This window comes from Tympanuchus pallidicinctus, unplaced genomic scaffold (genome assembly GCF_026119805.1).
Source record: "Tympanuchus pallidicinctus isolate F22 unplaced genomic scaffold, pur_lepc_1.0 scaffold14, whole genome shotgun sequence".
Taxonomy (NCBI): Eukaryota; Metazoa; Chordata; class Aves; order Galliformes; family Phasianidae; genus Tympanuchus; species Tympanuchus pallidicinctus.
Genome location: NW_026294659.1, coordinates 236,494 through 258,036, shown reverse-complemented (window position 1 = coordinate 258,036; position 21,543 = coordinate 236,494). Strand labels below are relative to the sequence as shown.

The 21,543-nt window shown below is 37.8% G+C and overlaps 2 long non-coding RNA genes across 3 annotated transcripts; one reads left to right on the top strand and one right to left on the bottom strand.

Moving 5' to 3' along the window:
- Positions 1-704: 704 nt before the first annotated feature.
- LOC128076562 (uncharacterized) lies at positions 705-10,638 on the top strand. The gene is made up of 3 exons (XR_008204444.1): positions 705-1,005; positions 8,564-8,690; positions 10,439-10,638. It is a non-coding gene; the product is annotated as an uncharacterized LOC128076562 (long non-coding RNA).
- On the bottom strand, positions 6,165-14,220 carry LOC128076560 (uncharacterized). Of its 2 annotated transcripts, none has more exons than XR_008204442.1 (5): positions 14,168-14,220; positions 13,713-13,832; positions 9,961-10,031; positions 8,717-8,764; positions 6,165-8,089 (listed from the first exon to the last, which is right to left on the bottom strand). It is a non-coding gene; the product is annotated as an uncharacterized LOC128076560 (long non-coding RNA). The 2 variants fall into 2 exon arrangements; XR_008204441.1 differs by having other exon boundaries at positions 14,072-14,208.
- Positions 14,221-21,543: the final 7,323 nt, after the last annotated feature.

The following is a 21,543-nucleotide window of genomic DNA, read 5'->3' as shown; positions in this document are numbered from 1 at the left end:
ACCACTTTTTTATCTATAACAGACCAGTAGTGGGGAAAGATGCTTGAAAAGTATCACAAGACAGGGGGAAAATAAGGAACGCTCCACACATCACGAACTCTTTGTAGAAAAAAAGCCCAATCTCCCAGTTTGTTCTCCACAGTGCTCTCTTCAGCACCACTCTTTTATTGCAATAGCACTGCAGATTGTTGCTTTGTAAAATATCTTCACATGGGTTTCCTTATATGAATACTCAGTCACACAGCAAAAATATACACAAGACCATGTTTATGTTACTGTCAATAAAATTAACTGTGAAAATATCATTGTCAGGTTTTCCCCTATTAGTATTCCGAAGTATATGTACCTGAAAAACATTGGAGTGAAATTATGGCCATACTGAAGACAGTAGATATTTTGCCATCACCAGATGAAGAAAGAGAATATTCTCTATGTGCTGTCTGCCTGAGGCAGATATAGCTTGATTACATTATGTCTGAATTGTTCAAAGTTGGAACTAAGTCATGGTTCCTCATTATAAAAATAAAGTTTCTGGCATTTCTCCTGCCTGTGCACAGAGGAGCATTTTCTACTTCTTTGGCATTAATCTCTGTAAGACATCTGCACCCCATAATTGGCAGGGACTCTTGTTTGCTAAAAACGGGATGAGGTAATCAAGCTTTGAGTAAACCAGCTGATTGCTCACCAGAGCAGGCCTAGCGGGGAATATAAAGAACAAATACTTAGAAATCATTAGAACAAGTAACTAGATGAAAAATTGGAAAGTATTTCTGGGAGGGATAAGTTGTTGCTATATACTACAATAAGAAGCCTGTTTTGAGCTTCTGATATATGAAATTACTCTCATGTTAGCACATCAATGCAGAGTGCACGGATTAAAAGGAGTCCTGCCCTCTCCAACTGTGGCATTTTGCCCTCTGCATATCATCCAGGGTCTTCTCTCACGCACCTAGGAGCAGCCCTCTGTGTACAGAAGAGGCAGTCTGGATCTTTCATCACAGATGGGTAAGTGTCAGCTGGGGGCTGAACTGTGTCAGTAGAACACTGATCTGTGATAGCATGCTGTGCTGTGCTGTGGGTTTATCACGTCTGTGGAGATAGGCAGCATGACAGAAGTGATATTAAGGTGTTTGGATTATATTTCCTGGCTACTCAGTCTGTTGCCAGCTTTAGTTGTTTGTGTGCACCGTGAATAGCCCTCCCCATTCATTGCTGGATCAATTTAATAGCCCACAATAGCTGTGTATTGAATTGCTAATTTTTTTCATGTTGACATTACTAAGAATTCCTTCTTCTGTCCTTTATAAATCATCTGTTTTCAGACACTGCTAGAATGATTCCTTCTGGGACCTGGATTTCTCTGTGCTTTTCTGCTTTTCAGAAAGCATCACAGAATCTCGGGCAGTTTTTGCGTTATTCATTTCACCGCTATAAACAACAACAAAAAAATAAACTGCCTTATTTTAAATTGCATCTCCCTGCTATGAAGACCTCAGCAAACATGTTAAAGATATAATCTACTGTAGTAATGTAAAGCAGAAAATAAAAAGGAAGAAAGTAATAAGAAAATCCTCCCTTTCAAGAGAACAACTTTGTCGTGGTGTGAACAAGACCTCTCCACAAATTTAACACATCTGCAGCATGTGATGGAAACTAGTTTTGGCATATTCAGGACACAAAGCTCAGGAAAATGAAATATGTAGTGTGTGAGAGCTTGTCAAGAAGGCCTTGCTGGAACCAAGGACTAAAGAGAGCCTGAGTGTTCTAGTAACTTTAGCTCCTATAGTGTTATGTAGCAGATTTCTCATAGTGAGTAAGCTTTGGTTCAGCTTCAGACTTGTGTGTTACAATGGGATACCCTTGAGGGTATCTGATGTTTAATTTTGCAGAAAATCTTCTGAGCTCTTCACTAGCTTTATCTTCTGTAAATAACATTAACAGATTTTTTTCCCCTGTTTTACCTGTAACTTCACAAGCAGTTCACTTTTCGCTTCATAGATGTTACGATGTTTGTTAGCATGTATGTTTTTAAGGAGAATCAGATAAATATTTTCAAAGATAGAGTAACGATCTATCTACAACTTTGGAGACTTTATGATAAATCAAGCTCAGATTAATTATGGATTGGCCAGTTAGTCTTACTACAGAATTTTTTCATCAACAGTAATTGAAGTATTTATATGTATATACGGCACATGATAAAAGAAAACAACAGTAGTTCTCTGTGTCTAAAGATTGTTTGAAAGAAATATTTTAGTCTCTCTTTGAATGTGTTAATATGTGTGTGTACCCAAAGACCATATGATTGCTCTTTCTGTGCTTTGGAATTTTTGTCTTAGTCCTGTTAATGTTGATTGAGTAACCTAATCTCAGTAGTCGCATACTTTTTGAACATCTTAGCAGGGAAACCATGAGATGATTTGACATGGAGACTAACCTTTCACCCCTTGGGGTGGTCTAGCCTGGACATAAGAGAAGGAATGTAAGTGGATTAGTATGTGGAAGCTTGCAATGATGACTGTCTCTTCAGTGATTTCCATAATCATCACATTCTTCTGGTTCTAGGAGCAATATAGTTCTGCATAAGTGAAACACATCTGTTTGTGTTGTTTTTGTACCCACACTCTGTTCTATCGTTTTGTGAAAGTAAGGCTTTGTACTGCACTCAGACGCTTAGTGCATAATAACATCATGTGAATATGACTAATGAAAAGCAGTATCCAAATGGTGTTTAAAGCACCAATGGCCAATGAGTTGGCTATTTCCTGGCAGTTAACAGCCATCCGGAGGGGGTCTTAATCCATCTGGTCGTTAACTGTCAGGAAATGATTGACTTGGATGTTATTAATGATCTTAATAAAAAACCAGTTTTTTTCCTTTTCAGCCTCCTTGCTATCATGCCACTGGCTTGCAGTACTTAAATACTGTTCCACAGTACATTTTTTTGTATTTATTGTGAAATTTTGTAGCTGTTGTTTTCTGCGCTTCACAAAATCAGACAACTGTGATCTCTACCTGAAAAAGTCTAATATCCAAGGTTACAATTTTGTGTATGTATGTATCAACATAGGAAGAAAACTATGAAATTCCGTTAAAGGAGGTTCTGTGTTGAATCTCTGTTGAAGGAAGTTCTATGTTCAAAGAGAGGTTTTGATCTTTCAGCTACAACTGATAGTCTGTGAAACAGGCAGAAATGATATATGTTGAAAAAAGCAGAGAGCAGTAAGCAGAAGGAGAATGATAAAGAAGGAAAAAATGGTTCACTTCCTGTGTCAGAAAAGTGGGGAAAAAAAACACAGATAAAATGGTGAGTTACCTTGTCTTTTCCCTTCCTTTCTTTCTTTTTCCACTTTATGTTTTAATATGTTCTTGTGCAACGTTTTATAATTCATTCTTGTTCAATATGAAAAATATTGAGGAGAATCTGCATTTCTAAATTTCACCACAAAAACTCGCATTGCCAGATTGTCTGCAGCAATAATTTGAGGTTGTTGTCTGGATCTGAGTGAGGCCTGAGTGAATTAGAAGAGTGGATTTGCTCAATACAGTGCTTTTACAGAAGCAGCAGTGGAGAAAATTTTACTTCATTTCTATTAAAAAATCTCTTTGCACAGTTTATGTGTTCATGCAATTACGAATGACTTATTCTAATACGGTATCTGGATATAAGTGATTTGCTTTCTTGATTCTGCCTGTAAATGTGTTACTAGAAGAAAAACATTTGAGAGGAAGACTAATACATTTTTTCACAGTGTTAAAAGATCTGGTGCTTCATAAATTTGTTGCAAATTATAATTTGGTCAGGAAATCAGACGCAATACATTGTAGAAGTTAAATGTGGAGCAAGTTTGAAGAAAAACATTAAATAAAGATGTCTTTAAATGTGATTGTAAAATAGTTATTTTATATTTGAAGCCACATGTTGAATCCCATTCCATTTATCCTCTCTTCTTTATTTCACTTTTAAAATTTTATTTTGGCTCTGTTTGGCAATAAAAGGGACATTTTGAAAAAGGTCGGTGATTTGCAGAAGAGGAATTTAGTGTGTACAAACTTTTGCGTCTCATATTTGTGCGAGGAACTCCAGTGTTCCCCTGTTGGCACAGCTGTGATTACAATAGGCTGCTGAGCTTATGTGTGGCAGTGTCTTTCTTCTTATAATCAAGAACACATTTGCAAATGAAACCCAGGAGATGAAGGAAAGAATGTTAGGGGAGATACAGTTAAAGACTTCTGAATGGAAGCTCTTTGAAAGGCATACAACATAGTTAATTCTTTATTTCAGAAAGAAAATTTATAAGTCCAGTTGAGTTCTGATGAGTGCATTTTCTGTATTGAGGCTGTGATTTAGTCACTATGTAAGACTGATTGCTGAGGGCCAATCTTATTTAATGGTTTCTGAGGAGTTTGGCAGCTCGCTTATTATCTGCTTGGACCAAGGGTCTCTGCGAATTTCTCCGTTCCCTAGAAGGTTCTTTAGCTTGGAATGATGCTCCAAGACCATGACAGAGCAAAGAGAATTATTATCCTGTCAGTCTTCCCCATCCCAAAATAAATGGGGTGGGAAATCTGTATGAGCCTCGGAGAAGGAAACCTGGCTTTGCATGAACAAGAACCTGTAAGAGTACAGCTTTCATTTTTGCTATTTTCTCTATAGATGTTTTTGCTCTTGAGAATTACCTGCCTTTCTTTGATCCATATGTAGAATTAAATCTTTGGGAATATAATAAAATGTGTTAACCAGCAAGCAGTTCAGAGCTTAATAGGCTGTATGTGCATAACCCAAGTAGGCATTTTCTATTTTAAGTATGGATTATAAATGTATATTAATTTTAATGATTGTCACATGCAGTGGAAAACAGACTAATAATGTCACAAAATCTACCAATTCTTTGTAAGGGAAAAAAAATGAGGCATGTCAGACAACTTCTGACATTTTCTCAAACTCAGTATTTTTTTTTGTAATCTCAAATGCTTACCTCTGCAAGATTAGGAGCTGTTCTATATCATGACTTTAACGAGGACAGACACTTGCTTAGATTCAATAACCAAATTCTCTATAAATACCCCCAGTCCAAATGGCTTCAGGTCTCCAGAGGTCTGTGAGGGGCACAGTCAGGCACTCCCCTTTCCCATGTTTTCCAGGTTGGCAGGCACACATCTACATTCAAAATAGGAGACACAAGTGCAACTGGAGAGCACAGGGTTTGGGTTTCCAAGGCACGTGCTGAGTGATATGTCTTTGGAGTTGGGCATTGCATTTGTAGGGTGGGACAGGGCCATCCCCAGCAACTGACCACAACAAACTGAACCTGGGGAGAAAAGCCTGCTTGCTTGGAGTAGGTTGACTATTTTGGTGGTCTCCTGCTTGGGTGGAGAAAGGCATAAGCAAGCTTCCAAGGCTCAGCTGCTATCTAGGGAAGACATGCAGCTTGGGTAAAAAAAAAAGAAAGGCCCTGATTGAGCATGGGCTTCAATCAGGCATGGATATCCAGAAAAATTTCTTCTCAGAAAGAGTGGTGAGGCAGTGGCACAGTCTGCCCAGGGAGGTGATGGAGTCACCATCCCTGGAGGTGTTCAAGCAACGTGGAGATGTGGCACAGAGAGACATGGTCACTGGGCATGGTGGGGATGGGCTGGAGTTGGACTAGATAATCTTAAATCCAACCTTAATGATTCTGTGATTCTGTGATTTTGATGCCTTGGTGTAACTGTATGAACTGGAGCAGGTAGTCCAGGGAGGTGATCATCAGAGATACTCAAAATCTTGGACTCAAATAAGTTTTCTTCTCTCAGCATGTATGAATAAAGAATGTACTGTTGCACAGGTCTACAAGAAGTTATCTATAAGAAGTGCTTTGCTGTTTTGGTTTTGTAATTTCTGTAAAATTATCTTGGTAGTATTTGGATAAAATATTTTATTAAAACGTCAACTAAAAGCAACTACAATATGTTAAAGTGCATAACTTAGTTCCAGAACTTCTCACTGTTTATCTAGAGGGTCCTCGATGTTCTGTCCAGACAGTGCAGGGTCTCTGTTTAAAGTCTTTTGCGAATGACCAGTTTAGCCCATTACTGTGGAGCTCTATATGTTCTGTTTATGGATGGTCAACCTGTTAAACATAAGTTTAAACATAAACATAAGCTGAAAGCATTCTGCAGAGACCAGGAAAGTTCACTTCTATGATCATGTGAGATTTGAATAGGCTCAGAAGAAGGGGAAGCAGTGCTCCTTCTTCACCATTGTCAAGGCATTTGTGGCCTGCATATGAGCCTTGTACAAATGTGGTGATGCTTTCTGTGGCCCATGAGGAATCCAATGAGGAAAATACATTGTTGGATAGCATAGGGATGAAATAATAACTACTTAGTAAACACTTAACAATAATGACTTCACTTCAAAAGTTGCATTAGCTTTGAATTGCTTCTAGAGGAATTCATGACTCTTGAAGAAGAAATGTGATTCTCTATTAAGGTCAGTTAAACTTGTCACATGAATTTTTGCTTTTGCTTTTGCTTTGTTTGTTAAATTCAGTTGGCCTGCAGAAAAGGACATGAATTCTGCAGCAACGCTACCAGGAATAATCCCTAAATTGTTCACTTTGTAAAGAAGAATGCTCCAATAAAATTGCAGGTTGATCAAATCCAGTAGCAGAATTTCACAGAGGTGGTGGAAAATGTCCATCAGCATTTAAACCTTGGCCAGTTTCTGCTGACCTCTTAACTCTGTTCATTACAGCTGAATAGCTTAATAACAGGGTAGTCCCTCACAGGAACAAGCTGGGCTTCTTGTATTCCATGGTAGAGAGATGAATTTAGGAACACCTCAGGGCTGTTACACAATACATCAGGAAGTTCCGAAGAAGCTTCATTGGTTTTGTTTGTTTGTTTGTTTGTTTGTTTGTTTTGTTTTGTTTTGGGTTTTTTTCTGAGGAAGACACATGTATATTTTGGAAAACAAAGCCTTCTAACTTAAATGTACTTAAAATACTTAAAATGTCTTTTTATTTGGCAGGGAGGTGGAAGGGTGGGAAGGAAATGAAAATCTTTTCTTATGTACATCTGGAATTGCCTCTTAACTAGATATACTTCCAAATAAGAGTAAGCCAAGTAAACACCCAGTGGAAAAAATATTTTACAGCTTTGCTATTCCTAGTGGATATTTTCATTGGTTTTATTTATTCAAGTTCTAGTCATATCACTGGCATGGAAGAGATTTCATAAATACTACTGCTGTCTGCAAAGAATTTTCTTTGTGTAAAACTGTGTGAGGTAACTTGTTGAATATCATCATTTGCCAAGGTGTATCAGGCCAAGGGTGGTGACTCTTCTAATTTGCTTGTAATCTGCAAACTCAAGTTTAATATATCCTGTGATGTGTAACAGGGCCTAAAATTATAATTCTTCAAAGTTTCCCTTAATTTTCTTCACAATGTGACATTAACAAATCATGTCCCCATAAATGATGTTAGTTTCTCCCCTGTTTCAAATCCCCTGTTTACTTCTGAAGAGTTCAAAGGTACATAAATACTTTGAGAGTACAGAGAAGAATGATATTTTGCAGCTGTTAAGCAGAAAAGAGAGACAACTGCTGTCTACGAGTTTCTTCCTTTGTGAGGGATATTACATGTTTCTGCTTAGTGTACCCATGTGAAGGAAATGGACACCTTTAAAACATGCAGAGTGAGGACATGTTTTAAATATTAACCTCAAACTTTTCTACCTCAGCCAGGATTCCCATCTGTTCTTTTTTTTCCTTCTGTTTGATGCCTTTGCTTCCTGTTTTACAATGAACTTTTCTTTTTCTTCATTCCCACATTTTGTTTATGCAGCTGCCATTGCAGTTACTATTACCACAACCATAATGCTATTAATGTAGAAATCTTCTTCAACTACTATTCTGTTTCTGTAGGATATTAATTTGGAGGAGCAAAGGAAAACACAGTGGCTTTCAACAGTGGTCCTACAATTTTTTTTACAAGCTAGTCAATTTGTATCACAATAACATTAATCGCTATGTGTATTTTAGTAGGTATGTTACATTTAAATGACTTCAAGCTCTTCAGCATTCTTCCAAACTGCCTTTTCTCTGGAAAACAAACAAACAAACAAAGACATTTCTCTGTAGGTACTGTATGTAGTGAAGTAGCTAGCCTGTACCTCTACATGTATTTCATCTCTGATGTCAATAGATTTCTGTGCCTCTTACCTCCCCTTTTTGTCACTAATGTATTTGTGTATTTCAACAATAACATGGAACATTATAACAAATATTCCATAATTGAACAGTGTATATCTATAAAACTCTTTAAAATACACTTAATGCAAAAATGACTCAGCTTGTCATTGAAAAAATGAGTTATGAACTTGAAAAAATGAGTTATATACTAGTCAGGTTCTACAAATATCATTCGTAGAACCTGACTAGTATATAACTCATTTTTTCAAGTTCAGTTAAGTGGCATTCACAAAATTAACTTAATGTCTTACCTGTTCAGTATAGAATGTTAAAAATAGCTTCCACATATGTAAGCAATATTTTTCTTTCCTCGTTCTTCCTTAGTGACATAGAACCACAGAATCTTTAGGGTTGGAAAAGACTACTATGATCATCTAGTCCAACCACCAACACAACGCATCCTCTTGGTGGAAGCCAAAAAAAAACAAGCAAAAGTGAAATTGTCAACCATGTAAGTGGAGTGGCATATCTGCATACCTTACATATCTGCTGCAACAGTATGAAGACAGATGTTTGAGCCAGTATCTGCAAGAAGGAATTAAACACAGAGAGTTCAAACAATACTATTATTTTCATGATATTTCAGATACGCTGATGTATTGTTCCTTCTTTATTTGGCTTCTGTGGATTCGTTAAATACCAGACTGCAATTGGAGGATTAATTACAGGTGCTAGAAATAATCAGAGATATTCATGTACTAACCTACTACAGACTTTGGAACACAAACACTGTAGGTTTGCAGTGTGTACTCACTCCATTCTGAAGTACTCAATAATGTAATAGTATTTGCATTCCATCAACATCAGAGAATTCACACTAGAGTGAATGGGAACAAGAAATATAGGGTGTCACAGCCCCACTAGATACGACTTTTCAGGGAACTAGTTGTTTCAATTTTATTCATTTAAAATAGGTACATCTAAGAGTTAAGCATCTGGTCAGGGCTTGTGCTGTCACTGAAAACAGATGTTTTTGCACAGTGTGAAGTAGCTGAAGCAAGCCTGTGGGTTTGGAAGCAGTACATCCCACATGGCTTGGAAAGAAGCTGGGGCCACATCCTGCAGTCTTCATGCATCTGATAGCTCCTCTCCTGGGAGCAAGTCTCTACATACTGTGCACAGTCAAAGGTTGCCCTTAGCATTAGCAGAATCTCAGCACCACATAATTCTTCCACATTTGAAACATGTTTTTCCCTGCTAGTTGCATAAAAGAGAATTCACTGTTATCCACTGGAGTGGTTTTGATTTGCATAATAAATCAATCTTATTTGCAGTACAAGATGAAGTTGTTAGCTGCATTTACACTGGTGAGGAAAAAGATGGTATCAAGTTTACAACCATGTAACACCACCAGTGAACTTTTTTTGCCTTTATTGGCACAGTTCACAAATTACATATGAGTACAATAATAAAGGTGGGAAGTGAATCACCTCAAACTATGCATTATATTGTATTATATGCATCAGACAGGTGTGTATGAATAGTTCTCTAGTTGAGTGGTCAGGTCTGTATTCAATTGCTGTAATCAGTGTGCCAGATCTTAGCTAGTAGAATAGACTGGAGGTGGTCATGGCATATAAAGTAATAGTCAACCAGTGAGCAAATATGTTGAATTTAGCAAAGGGTCAGAATAATTTGGCTGTTATTGCATGACCTTCTGGTTAAAGGTGAGTTAGGAGGTGGATCCCTTAGCAAATCCCTTAAATCACAAATATACTTACTTGTGTTCTTCTTGCATAATAGAGTTTCCATGCACATTAGCACACAGAATTGTAGTTTCTAAGCCAGCTCTCTGTAAAAGCACAAATACAATAAATGAAGGTATTGTAGTTGCCATAAAGTAAGTTAATTTTGACCTGCTGCTTTTGAGGTAAATTCGATGTCATTATAACTTTGAACTTAATACCAAGTAGATAGACCTCAATTGATTAAATAATTGTCCTGTGTTGCTTCTTCCTCTGCCAATTACTTTTCACATTAAGACACTTTAAAAAAAACAAAAATCTGTGCAGTGAGATATCCTTAGGGACACCTAAAGAGGTTTGATTTAGTTGGTTCTTTCTTTTTGAGATTCTTTTGCACATACCAGTTAAAACTATTTTTATTTTATTTGCAAAATGTTTTCTAAAGAAACTGCATCTCAGTGGTTCTTTGTATTGTAGCTCTTAGCACGTCAATTTTTCTTTTCATTTTTCTTAGGTGCAGTATTTTCAGTGTCTTCACTGCACTGATCATGGATGTAGTGTACTGAAGGGGAGAAGCATTTTGCATCTGATTTACCACAGCCACTCTTCAGTGAACAGTGTCCTGCAAAATTCACTTCCAGCATTTGGAGAGGTTTAAAAATATATATATTTTTGAACCAAAAAGCACTGAAAGGGCTTCCATAATTTTTTGAAAAATGTAAGACTTTCCTATATCTTTATAACCAAAATGTCATAGTGCTCAGTTAAATGATATAGAACTGTAAACAACAAAATAAAGATATTAGTAGAACTGAAGGAGGCTGATTTATTTTGATTGCTTAAAGTGGGAGAAATGCAAAATCATTAACCAATGCCACGTAAAGTTAATATGTCAAGTCTTTCTATTTTCATAATCAATGGGGCTGTTGATTCGCTATCATCTGATAGGGAAGATGTAAGATGTTTCTTTAACCTAAAGTAGCTTTCTAAGAGTAAATCCTCTGGGAGGATGCTGTACTCTTCTCTGAGATAATACCATCTTTGGAAGTTTGAACTATCTTAACACTTTTAGGACATGATAGAGAGCTGTGTCAGCCAACAGTACTGAGCCAAAGCCAACAGTCTGTAGTTTGGCTTGAGGAGATTGACTAGCATCCAAAATCAATTTATAAGGTAAGAACAGAACTTGGTTTGATGTTGATGTAGATAGATGTTGATAAAGGAGGTGTCCTGTGTGAGGGGTTTAGGGTCTGCAGCATGACTTAGGAATTAGACTTTATTTGGTTCATGGGAGTACATTATTTTGAAAGGGTCATGGTGGCTCCAAACTCTTTTTTTTTTTTTCTGGGTTTTAGTCTGTGGAAGCTGGAGAGAAAGATGAAAGAAAATTTCTGAGTTATACCTTTCATTAAAATATGATTAACTGAAAGCAAAAAGAATAAATAGAAAGGGAAAATAGGGATGTGAAAGGCATAGAATGCAAGAGACATTTTAAGAACTTCGAAACTCAAGCTCTTCACCTCCCTTGCCCAATGTCAGATGTGATCACCAGGAAATCAAGTGATTCCTTGCACGCAAAACATGGAGGGAACGTGATAAATGTGGTCATCGTAACTTGGTGGGATTCCTGTCAGCTGATTTAATGCAGATTTACTCCTGATGCAGAAGTGGCCCACAGAAAGGAAAAGTGGTGTTGGTTAGCTTGTTAGTAGCTAGTGAATGTATGCTTATGATAATCGTGTGAATCTGACACACCAAAAATCTCTCCCGTGCAAAGTTACAATTTTGATAGCAACATTAATTTGGCTGCACTGAAGACTAAAGCACAGTTCAGGGTGCAGAAAACACACCACGCTTAACAATTTGATTAATAATTGAAAAGGAAGTCCTCTAAAGCCTTCTAACATTAGAAAGCATGCACCAGTTGTAGAGTTTTGTCATGTAACAGATCTGCATGTAAGATTCAGCATAATATCTCCAGTGAGACTACTATACACCTCAAATAGCAAACCACAGCTTCTATTAAACGTAATTGCTTCTCCCACCAGTACAGCAGTGTAGTTCAATACAGAAAAGCTGTTTTCTCACTTTTAAGTAATCCCACCACAGCCTGCATGGGTAAGATGTGACTAGGAAACAAGCAGAGTTAATAATGGAGGAGGATTCTAAGGATGAAAAAAGCACTATGTTTTTCCAAAGAAAGAGACTGAATCAAATAGGAAGTAAACTGATCTACAGGGAAATACTTTGCTAGAGGTCAGTGCTTCATGATAGTTCTCAGAAGAGGCAGAGCTGGGTGAGAAACCTTGGAAAACAAGGGTGCATTGAGTTACGTTTATTCAAACTTAGACAAGATACCTTCCTTATGATATTTTAATGCATTTCACAAAGGAAGGTATCATTATACGTGGGAAAAATGTGATCCTAAAAGAGAAAACTGAATAAGCTCTGGCACTAATACAATAGAATCACTGTGAGAAAAGCAATAAAGTGTGTAGAACTGTGGCAATTATATTTTACGGTCAGGAAAAGAAACTGCCAAATATCTACTATGAGAAGAAACTATGAGCATAGCTTTAAACATTTCTGTTCTGAGGAGATTTACGTGTGATTTTGGTATTAAAAAAAAAAAAAAAAGCAAACAAATAAGAAAGCAACAAAGAAACAAAACAACAACAACAAACACAACCTGATATCAGAACTGAGTTAAAAAGTTATTGAAAGTTACTTAAGAAACAGACAACATGTCTAAAATCATAAAGGACCCACAGAAAATTTTGGAAGACTTAATTTCACCTTGGGGAAAGAAGGGTATAGGGTTGAAATATTTCAGTTTTGATGAAGCAAAAAGCCCAGATGGGATACTTTATGGATTCTTTAAGAAGTGACAAGTGATCTGTTGGGTGATATGGCAAAATAACTTAAAATGTTTTTCAGGAAACAGACTTTTTTTCAGACAGTATAAGAAAAGAAGAAAGATGCATCTGGAAAATACTCCCATTCTACTCCATGGCTATGTACCTGAAGGAGATACTTGCAGGAGGAGAGGCAGCATTTGAGCTGGTATCACAAGAGTTAGAGTCAGTGGAGGGAACCCAGCTCTCTATAGCACAGTCATAGAATCGTAGAATGGCTTGAGTTGGATGGGACCTCAAAGATCATTTAGTTCCAACTTCCTGCTGGTCAAATAAATAGCATACTGAGACTTTCTCTCTATTGACTGGAAAGGGAGTTCAGAGTGAAAAGATTGGATAAAAACCTTGTACTTGTTTAGAAAAGTCCAAAGTTAGATCAAATGAATCCAATCAGAGGTACCAATAATTCCCTTGGATGCGGCGTGACTGGGCTCAGTGTAAGGAGCTCAAGAGGCTAAGCTGGATTTCACAGGTAAACAAACACAAATGTGCACAAAAGTGAGAAGAAATAGCACCAACAGAGCTGCAGCAATCACACAATGTACCCTTAGCACTGCCTTCAAGGGAGGTGTAGTACCATCCTGGGAAAACCGGTCAGCAGAAAAATTACCCTGCTCATTCAAGTGAGTTATAAGGCAGCATTAAGAGTTTCTTCAGCCTATTACACCACACGTTTGTCTGTGACGTTGGGAATGAGAAAAAGGTCACCTCTGCAAATCTGCTCTTACTCTTCATCACTTGCATGGCAGCTGCACCCAAGGGCAGATAGTAACCAGAGGCCACCCGTGCCTGGGCATCTCATTGTCCAAGTCTGTGAAACAAGGCAGCCCAGTGCCAACTGCCCTATAAGATTTCAAAACTCTGTACACTAACCTTGGTTCTTATATCTCACTGTACTCTGGTGCTCACATCAAAACAGGCAGCAGGTGTGTTGGTAATTCTCAATGTTGAGCTCTCCCCAAAGCTTCTGTTCAGCTTTTCAAACACAGTGTTCTAGGAAAAGACAAGACAACAAGATTTGTAATTATGTAAGATGCTGCTCTTAATAAAAACAACAGCCTGTGGTTGAGCAGAACAATGTGTTGATGGATAGACAGCTCACTGCTTTCATTTCCTCCTCAGTCTCTGAGCACCATTGATGCTGCTGAGTTTTAAACAAAAACACGTACAGAAAAGGGTTATCAAGAGATTATTTAAACACTCCATGTAATCGATCAGATCTCTTTTACCACCTGCTGGAGCCGATTTTGGACCCACCACGCTACCCTCTTTCATCTCAGCAGTGTCCCTGCACACATGCTGTTGCAGGACCACCGCAGGAGAGCAACCTGATGGAGAAAAGCCAGAAGGCCCCAACAAGCAGCTTCCCAGCCAAACAGCCTTGGTGGCATGTTAGCATCCCGCTGTGTAGCTATTTGACAACAATCAGTTGCTTACAGGTGGTGATTTCAGCTGTGAATTGTGACTAACCATGTAGTTTCCTCAGCCTGTGTTGGAGGAAGGTGTTGCTGATGCTGATTGCAGCAGCTGGGTTGGGATGGAGAATTCTAACTCTTTGAGAGGTGAGAAGGGGAGTTATCCTGTGTTCCTCTTGGAGCTGCAGTTTTCCTCTGCAGAAATACTACCAGAGTGCAATGTGTCAGTGTGGAGTCACAGCGAGGATATCTGTGGTCACGTTTCTTACTCATATGTGCATGAAGAGGAGCAGCAGTTTCTAGTTAGCAAATGGATGACCAGGATGATTCAAACACAGGGACACAGCTTTTCCCTATTTGTGTATTTAATCCTAAATCCCTTGCTAAGAAATGAGCAATCTATAATTCTGCTCAGTACTTCCAACCAAGAGGCAGCAATCAGAGCTTCAGTACATACACTGTAATTAAATTGGTCTGGTCTGTATGCCCCAAAATGCTGGGAATTGCTGCTTAATCCTTAGTTCTGGGAGAAAGGAAGCAGACCCACTGGGAAGTGGAAGCAGTAACCAGTATATGTGACACTGTATGAAAACATTACAATTTAAAATGAAAGGCAGCCTTTCCAGGTAGCTTTCACTGTGCTTTTGCAAATGTAATCTGATCACATATTTAGAACAGCTATTTTCAGTTGAGACCCCTATGAACTGTACTGTTAGTTAACATACTTGGCACAGTTTAGCAATGGAAAATATTTCTTATCTGATTTGGCTGTATTTGTAAGTGAAAAACATGTAAAATGTATTTTGTCTTTCAAAACCTCTTTGCTTTACAGTTATCGCATTCATAAAAGATCAGAAAAATAGCCTGTGAACATCAATGCAACTGTCTCTGTAATTCTTTTGTAAACATTTTATGCGTAAATAGCAATGTATTTTACATGTGTAATCTAGCCTTGTATAACTAGAGTGTGGTGTTTTTTTTTTTGTTTTTTTTTGTTTTTTTTCAGTAGTATAAACAATCTTAAATGTTTCGGGATGTACTCAAAGCTCTGCCATTCAGCCATGAAGGCAGAGATGGACACATCAGCAACAGGCTGTAGAAGACAGATTTATATGTAATATTGGTGTTTCCATACAACTCTTAGAAGAATAAAGAAAGGAAAATCAATCCCATATAAAAGCATAAGCTTTATATATATATATATATATATATATTTACAAACTGGTTCTAGAGATGTTTAGACCAGAATTGTTTGGAATTATCTGAGAAAATAAATCGCCAAGGAGGTTCTTCATAAGAGGGCACTTCTAATATATCTAAATTGCAGATTGTCACATAAAATCATATATGTCACTTTGGAAAAGGGTACTGAAATGGTATTGAGTGATTCCAGAGGACACTGTGAGATCATTCTGTGCTGACAACATGTCTTGAGAATAAAGGTCTTACCTGAATAGGATCGTCCAATTCCTAAAGCCTCTTCTCCTTTGCACCGTGCCTTTTTAAATATGTATTAGAGTATTTTAGCCATTTATTACCCATAGTCCCTTCAACAGCAGAATATTTTGTGAAAGAAAAGATTCTTTAACATTCTTTTTCAGTGTTGGAGAAAAGGCCGGCTGCACAGAGCTGGCTTGAAAACAGAGGAAAAATGGCCTTTTTCCATTACTGAATCATTTTGGGTTGACTTTGAAAAACGATTTATCTGAATACACTTGAGAATAAAATCTTGTCAGTATTTTAAATTGATTATGAATTATGCGTATTTCTGAGCAAAATCATTTTCAGAAGTGTTTGGAAAAAAATACTTTCAGAATTTACAACTCAGTTCTTATCATTTTTTTTTCACATTTAACTGTCTGTTTTATTCAAAGGTCCAAAAAACTGTTAAACAAAAACCAGAACTTCATTACTTCATCTTGATGGATGGTAACTGTTCAGTCTGAGAACTAGATACCTCTGCCCTAATAACTGCAGTCTGAAGAATGTTTCTTGATAAAACTAAGAGATTTGTTGACATTGTTGTCATAAGCCATAACTGTGGTTCATCACCCTCCTTATATTTTTCTGCAGTCCTTAGTAAGTATACTTATAAATTCATTCTTTACTTATTACTATTACATATTGCTCAGTGTTTTCTTAATTTTCATGACATATGTAAATCCCTCAACCTCTGCATTAATTTTGAAGTCAGCAATGGAAAGGGAACCTTTGTGTTTACATTAGCATGAACAATTTCACTCAGAATGATCATTTCTTTTAAATCTGTTCTGCAAACCTGAAAACTTAAGTAGCCCAAGATAAAATGGCATGCTTTATGGAGCATAATTTTCTCTACTGCATTCAAAGACTAACCTAGCAGTTTATAAGAACTAAAGAATATCTTGTTATTTCATTTGTGAAATCCTACTTTGCAACACCGTGACAGGAAGGTGATCCTTCAGGTCCTGGGGCTGAAAACAGCAGGCACAGAGTGAAAGAAAGCTGTGGCACTCTTTGTGCCTCTTCAGGATTCCTCCTGCCCTTTGAGATGATTTTGTGGCACCTGGTTTTCTGAATCCTGATATCAGTGATGGGCAAAAAGAGATGAATAGATTATTTCATACAGATCATTGACCAGATGATGACGGATCCAAAGTGTTAGATGGTGGTTCAGTTGGCAGATGGAGCTGGAGTAGAGCTATCAATCTAGGTATAAAAACTCTTCACAAAAGCCAGTTGGGTTGGCCATCTCATATTTTTTCAATAGAAATTGGAGGGTGAGGTCAGAAACCTATGTTTGTCAAATACATTATTGAGAGCAATTGGTTGTAATAAAGACAGGAAGCATGTTGTTTTTTTGGTTTTTGTTTTCTTTTTTTTTTATGGAGAAAGGCAGAAGTGTTTTTATGTATTAAGGGTGGAAAAAATCATCCTATTAGATTCAGAGACTAACTTCGTAATGTATGCACTTAACACTACACATTCACTTCTCTAAACATCCTCAAAAGATAGAACATTAATTCTCCCCAACTGACATCTGTTAGCTGATTTATCCTTTCATTGGCCTAATGTTTACGAATATCAGGGAGTGAACAAAAAATAAATAAAAAACACGCCATCTCCAAACCTAAAGTTTCACCAGATGGGTTTCATTTTCAGATTACCAAGTTGTGACAGTCAAATGTCCTGAAATTGATATGAATCCTGAGATTAACTTACAGGGTTCTGCTGCCATTATAAACCCCTATGTGCATGTTCTCAGGGTGTTCACTGCAAAGTCAATTATGATGATCCTTGTACTTGTTCTCAGACCATCTGTTATATATGCATATATATTACTCCAAAGATGTTGATTCAGAGTATTATAGAGTAAGATGGGAAAACACTTGTAGAAAATAAATGTATAAAGACTTCTGTTGCCACTCTCTTTCTGTCATACCTCCCACAAACTAGTTTCAGTTTGTACCAAATTTTTCTCCCTCTGAACTTCTGTGCTTCTACTTCTCTGCATGTACTCTCTCATCTATTAGCTGCTTTTATTAGTGAAAATGTCTGTGTTGGGAGATGGAGTCTCACAACCCAGCCGGTATTAAGCAGTCTAGATGCTCACTACGCTTTGCAGTTACAACTCCCTTGCCTATTGCATCAGATTGCAGGTTGAACTATTGACTTTGAATTCATCCTTTTGGTATCTACCTCCTTCACTGGCCTTGTGAGTTTTTTTCAGACGGACACCTATCTAATTTGAGCAGTTCAGGATCCTCTGGTGCACTTAAACAGTGAACATTTCACAGGCGATTTGGAGACATGGCCCTTATTTTAACAGGTGTGAAATACGGCATTTGCTCCCTGGTCAGAGCTCTCTCTCTTCTTCCCTCTCCCTGCTTTTCCTTCTTCTTTTCTTTCTCCTCCTTAACCTTGAAAATGCTTTTATCTTCCCGTTTAATCTGCCTCACTTCTTTGTAGAGAAAAAACGACAACTTATAAAAGTCACAAGTGAAATAAAGGGTTGTGAATCCCATTACATGTCTTTGTAATTAAAGTTTGATTATTGTTCCAGTGCTGCCCTCATAAAAGGCTGTGTAAATACAGATGGATGGGAAGACAAGCCAATACAGAGCTCTCATTGTTATATCAGTTGCAGGAATACAGAGATAACTTCTTCTCTCCAGGTTAGGGGCAATGTAGGCTAGATTCCTCAGAACCCAGAGTTAAACACAGACACTAAGGAAGCATTGAAACGAAGGAAACACCAATTTCTTCATACTTAGGCTAGCTAACGCTTTTGCTCATCACAGTTTTCCACACAATGGTTTTCCATCCTTCCAGGCTCTGAGAGTAACAAACATGAACTAGACAAAGGTGATGGGGCAGCTGTACTCTTTGTGAGACTGGGACAGAGCCTCTCAAAGACAGAGCAATATAAAGGTGTGTCCATCACTGAACCCAACATGTCTGTGGTTTTTTATCTGCCTGTTGTTGACAGCTCTCCTGCCGCTGCTTGCATTTAGCAGCAGCATTCCTTCTCCAAGCTGGCTTCAGCATAGCATGGTGGGGAGGTGAACCTGTGGATGTTGTGGCTCACTTTTGTTGAAGCTGAGAGCCTCTGCCCTTCAGCCATGGGTGTGTTTGTGGCTTGGGCAGGCATTCCCCTGCAATCTTTAATGCAATCTTTAATGTAGCTAGATTGGTTACTGACATCAGTTCATCCACCTCAGCCTGAAGCACAGTGGAGGCCCACAGTGGACACCCAGGCATCTGGCCCACTGGTTTTTCAGCCTCACGAGATGCAGCATCAAGCTCTTGGTGTGCAGGGCTGGTCCTGGGGCAGGCTGGTGGGCGCTGCCCCACATCCACACCAGCACAGCTTGCCACACACCTGGCTGTCAGATTTTGTGTGTTTTTCTCCATTAGTTTTGTCAATCCAGCTTGTCATTTACTGTGAACTTCCAATCATTCTGCTAATTCGGCAGAAATTTGTTGTTCCAGTAGCTGTTACAGTAAACTTTGATTTATTCAAAAATATTTTTAATAACTACTTAATAAGTAATGAGTACTGAGTGACCTAAAATTGCTGTACCTTGAATCTGTTAAGATTCTGGTTGGTAATATTTCATATAACTGATCCAATTTTTCTTTTTCTACTTCCAAAAAACAAAAAATTCCTCTGTGAGTGGATTATTTAGAGATACTGTACAGATCTACTCATAGAATCATCTTATAAACACCTGACAATGTTCACTGGGAACTACATTAGTTCCCTGAGCACTACTCCATGCTGAGGCTTGAAACGGTGCAGAGTTTTCAAGTACAAAGTATCCGATGGAATAACACTGAAATAAAGGCACTGAATTTTCTTTATTGTACTTGAATTTTAACTTTTCAGTCTGAGACTGATCAACCTAATGGAGTTTATTTAGGACATATGCTCACAAACCGTCCGTCATTTGAGCAGTCCTTCTGATTTATGACTTACTCTTGTATTAAAAGGTCTGTATCTTCCTTTTATGCTTTGCTTCATTTCTTCCAGTGAAGACATTTTTTGGGTGTTTCTGTATTAGTGTTGCCTTGTAAATAGAGATGCAGGTCTGAACCTATCTGTGGGTATATGTTATTTTCAGATAATCAAAGGAATTTATCAGATGAAAGAATTTCAGCTTGAAGAACATGGGTTGTCCAATGTTGTCAAGAAATTCTTCCATTCCTTGGGTGTGTATGTATGCAGAAATGTAGAAGTCAAATATAGTGCTATTTTTTGTGTGTTCCATTCATCAGTATTGGTCTCTTTTCTGTTTATTTACCGTGAAGCCTTAGAATAGAAATTGCAATGCAAATTGGTAAGCAGTCCTAGTCCTTGACCTACAAATTCTATCTTACAAAATAGAGGTAAGTATAAGCAAAATATGATTGTTCTGCTCTTAGGGATATCTACCAATTTCAGGTTTGTTTGTCTGTAATCTTCTATCACAAAAATGGTTTATAAGAACCAATGAATCCGAGTTTCTATGAAGTGTGAGGCTGTTACTTTGGAATAGAGACTTATAAGCTTACCATAATATTTTTTAAATTACCTGTAATGTTTGTAAGAAGAGACTTAAACTTGTTTTCACTTGTATTGCTCATCCATTTGAGTCTTCCATGCTGATCAATGGAAAAGACTAAGAAATTTTTTTAAAGTTCTTCCTGCAAAGAGCTGACCCACAGCTTTTTATCCACAAGTGGCGAAGTATGAAGTTTTATTTCACTTAACAGAATTTAGCATCACTGGTGTCAATGGAACTACACATTCAGCTACCAAAGTGGAATCATGTTAACAGTCATGTGAATATTATTGCAGTGCTTCTTTATACAGTGCTAGGTTAAAAATAAATAAACACAATCAGAGACTGCACAGAACAGAGCAGGTGGTTTTACAATAGCAAATGGAGGTAAAAGAAACTAGAATGTTGTCAGTATTGTGTTTGGATATTAAAAGAAAACATAAGGCATAGCCCCTGAAGGTGTTTGATTGCTCAGCAAATTTGTTCACTGCTGTTGCAGGCAATCTGTAGGCACAATCTCAAAATAATTCAGAGTTTTTAGCTTCATTGTAAAACACTTAAATCATTATCAGTGCAGTAGTAGGAAGAAAAAAAATATTAGAAAGTTGTGTGGGCTTGAGATGGTGCTGGAAGGAGATGGGAGATGGAGGGGAGATGGGAGATGGAGCCCCTGTTCAAATCCTGAATTGTATGGGAGACAATGGGAAATAGCAAAAGGGATGGGAAAGGAAGCTGTTCCCAAAAGGCCATCATCAGAGACTTGCTTTGTTGTCTTATCAGCTGACTCCTCTTGTTTTGTCAGTGCTTTTGCTAACAGCTTTGAGCTAGATTTGAAGTCCACTGCAGTTTAGAAAAGTTCTTTTTTCCTCTCCTCTTTTAGACTTTGCATCTAAGCCTTAAGGGAGAGATTAAGTATTTTTTATCTTCTGCCTGCAGCATCTAACTTGCTCTTGTAAATGGGTTTGACTGAGTGCCAGAAGTTCTGTTCAGCATTCATGTCAAAAAGCCCACTGGAGCCAGTGCTGGACAGCCATCTCTTATAAACACTTTGCTTCCAGAAAGACATAAGTTTAGTCTTTCCAAACTATTTGAAATTCAGAGTTTAATTTGGTAAACAGCAGTGATGAACTAAAGCATAAACAAAACATTATTGAGGTGTTTCCCTCCAGTGTTTCCAAAACAAACAGTGTTGATTTTCTTGCGCTAGATTGCTAAGAGTCCCTGAGGTAAGTTTTGGAGGTACCACAGGGGTTGGAAAAGGCACTG